The following is a 3742-nucleotide window of genomic DNA, read 5'->3' as shown; positions in this document are numbered from 1 at the left end:
GGCCTTAATTCTAATCAATAAAGAAAAGCAGATTTGTGAAATTTAATTTTCATGGGAAAAAAAGATAAAGATCTGTAGTCCCGAGCACCTGTCTCCTGTCCTGAATGATAACTAGAGACCCCACTTATAATTCTGAAACTGGAAGTTACCAAACCTTTTACTCCTTGTCCTCATTCTTCAGGACAGGTTGATACATATTCCTTAAGGTTCCTTTCTTCTGGCACAAGGATAATGATGAAGCAAAACAGAAGGCTCCCATTGGCCCCATGTAGCTGAGCTGCATCTCTGAGGACTTCCAGATAAGTAGTCTGATGGACAACTGTATTGGCTTTATCTCTATCTGAAAATGATCTATTTTGTGCATCTTCTCACAAATGAGAAGATAATAATTGTGTTCATAGTAGTCATCACAGCCATAATTTTACATTTTCTGCATTATTATTTAATTCAAGATATAATATGCACATTTTCAGAATAGGAAGTTTGACTCCTTTTTTTCATCTATGTGTCACATCATTAGTACAGTTATTGGTCTACACATTTTAAGAAATATTCTGAAGAAATGACAAATAAATGGAAAAAAAATCATGGTTTGTTCAATTACAGATGAACCCAGTAGTGTTCTGGTATGTAAGTTTGGGGGAAGTATTATTGAGGATAGAATGTATAAAGCATTGTTTGAACTTGGAAATAGGATGATAAATAAATAACAGAGGGTAAAAGAAATTTGGCATCTCAAGAGGGAATACAAGAGAAACAGAGAAAGTAGAGAGAAAGGGAGGGAGAAAGAGGAAGAAAGGGGAAAGAGAGAGAGAAATCACACATATATTCTCTTTAGCAATTGTAGGGTGTTTTAGATTCTATGATATGAAATTCTTTGTTTCACTTATTTTTATAATAAATTGCAACTTATTCCAAGTATTACTCAATCATTATTAAAGAATCTATCCCAGTAATCATATAATAGACAAAGTAAGACAAAGTCTTTATTTATTCCCTTATTTTGTTTCATTTTAGTCAGAAAAGGTTAAGATGAGATAAAGAAGAGGGTAAAGAAGAAAAAATACATGTATTTTTTTATATTGAAAGAGTGAAATATTGGGAGGAAGTATTTTAGAGAAACAGTCATCAGATGATCTATGTTCAAATTCAACTTTTGACATTAATTAGTTCAGCAGGCTTGGGGAAAACACTCATCTTCATTGCACTCAGATTCTACAACCATAAAGATCACGGAGCACAATGAAGGTAAATTCTGCCTTGCTCTAAAAAGTACACTCTGCTTCTCAGTGTAACCAGTGAAACTGGCAAGAGTGAAATATCAGGGGTGAAAACACCCCAGATTCTTTGGATTCAGCCCAGTATGTTTCTGGCTAATTCATTAGTACTGCATTATAAACTCCTGATAATGCAGTTTATTATTTTTGCGGTTTATTGCACTGGCTCATTTTCAATTTTAATTTTATTTTCCTCCATAATAACCTCTTGAAACAATTCTTAACCTACTGGAAAGAAGATTGGTCCAGCTATTGGAAAAATAAAGTTTCTAATTCTTCTACTAAATAGTTCTCTAATTCAGGAAAATAATTTCACTATTTGGAACTCGGTTTCATCATTCAATCCCATATTTATCCCTTCCACAAATACTTATTGAGTACCTACTACATACTAGGTAATGTTTCTTCATCAGCAAAATTATATTTTATTACACGGTGTTGTATATCCTAAGGTATTTTCCAGTTCATGAGTACAATGCTATTCCATTCTGTGTCTGATTATATTCCATTTCCCTAAGCTACAAATTTAAGGTTCACCCTTAAGAAGTCATCAGAATGATGACTGATCATTTCTCCAAATGCATTCTATTTCTTCCTTAATATTCAGAGGGCTGGTTTCAACTTCCTTCTCTTTCATTGATTAGGGTTTGCTTCTGTATTCTCATTCAAATCCCCACCCAGCTAAGCTCACCTGGTCAATCATTGCAAGGCCAGAAGGAAATGGCACATTCAAAAGTAATTTGAAAATATAAAACACAGCTAAAACTGAGTAATTATGACTGCCTCCAAACTCAAGTGGTAAAAGAAAAAGCAACTCACAGAAACTCCACAAATCAAATGTTTCTGTTCAGCATTATCCAGTTAAGTTCTTACGTAATTCACTGGGTTCAAAGACAGATGCCAAGATACTGAATGAAGTTCTACACCACAGTTCCTACAAAAGTGCACAGTAGTCTTAGGAATGCAGCCTATTTTGAGAAAATATTGATATGCTACTAAATAAATTTAATTTCAAAAATTTTAATTAAATTTCATTTTAATCAAACTTCCTTAAAACTTTAATGTTGATTATAAAAAATCTAGGTTCCAACCTCTCAGAAGAAAGCTGATTATATTTGGCTTTCAATGTAAATCAGTTTGTGCTCTCAGTAGAAATCCTTACCTCCTGCCTCACAAGGAAAATAGCAAGCATCAGACAATAACTCTCTCAATTTCCTATTGAACAGCTACAGACAAATCTGCTCCCATTTCTGTCCTTCCTTCTTGTCCTCCCTATCTTCCTTCCTTCATTCTTTTTTTCTTCCTTCCTTTGTCTCGCAGTGCTCTGTTTCCCACGCTTTGTGTGCACTGGACAGACCAGGGCTGTGTATCACACACCCTCCTAATTGTTTACTCATCTGGTTTTATCAGTCCTCAGCCCTTCATCTTGTATCTTTAATATTTCTTTCCATGATGGCTCCTTCTATTAAGCATATCTGAGCGTCTTTCCCATTTAAACAGTGGCTTCTATTCTTCCCCTAGCCACAGCCCAATTTTTCACCTTCCTATCATAGCCACGCTTCTTAAAAGAATTGTATATCATCACTCATTCACTCTAAAATCAACAATGTTTAGGTTTTTGTTCCCACCATACCCACAAATCTACCCTAACTTCAAGAATCTACTTTAATTGCTAAATCAAATAGGCAATATTAATTTACCTTGCTCAAATTATTAGAAGCAATTGCTATTTTTGACCACTACCTCCACTGCACCTCCTCCATTCCTGGCTATAGAAACAGCATCTTCTCCTGTCTTTCCTTCTTTGGTTTCTGTATCTTCTCCTTAATAGGTTCAATATTTTCTATTCATGCCTTGAATATCATCTGTTCCACAACTACCACTTTCAACTTTTTTCTCAATCTTAACACCCTCCTTGTGCATGGCATCAAATTCATGATGATGACTCATAGTTCTAAATATCTATGCCTCTGCACCCTCCTGACCTTCAAACCTACAAATATCTATTGGATATGTTAACTTGGATTTCCCATGCTATCCTCAAAGTAAACCTATCATTTACTACTTTAAATAACATCAGTACCACACCAGATCTCCTTTCAATCTTATCCATTCTCTTTTACAGTTTCTGTGCACCGCTCACAAAAAGGTGGGCTTTCAGGGGCCAGTACTTGCAGATTCTTAAGCCACTGTACCCAAAGGTGAAAGGAGACAGACCTTCCTGGACAATTACCACCCCAATCACCTGCACACCTTTTTACCAATGACTGTGAGCAAGGGTGTAGAGAGACCTAATTGCCTCGCCTTAAGATAGGATATCTCTGAGGCTTCATATTCCAGAAATCTCATTTAGAAACTTTACCTGAGATTGCAAGCTCACTGAGCTTTTTCACCTTCCTTATTTACTTCCCCCACTTCCTTGTCAGTGTCCTATGGCAATACTTCCTCAGTAAACCACTTTCACT

This window comes from Rhinopithecus bieti, unplaced genomic scaffold (assembly GCF_001698545.2).
Source record: "Rhinopithecus bieti isolate Rb0 unplaced genomic scaffold, ASM169854v2 scaffold_35975, whole genome shotgun sequence".
Classification (NCBI taxonomy): Eukaryota; Metazoa; Chordata; class Mammalia; order Primates; family Cercopithecidae; genus Rhinopithecus; species Rhinopithecus bieti.
Note: the sequence above shows the minus strand (reverse complement) of the source record.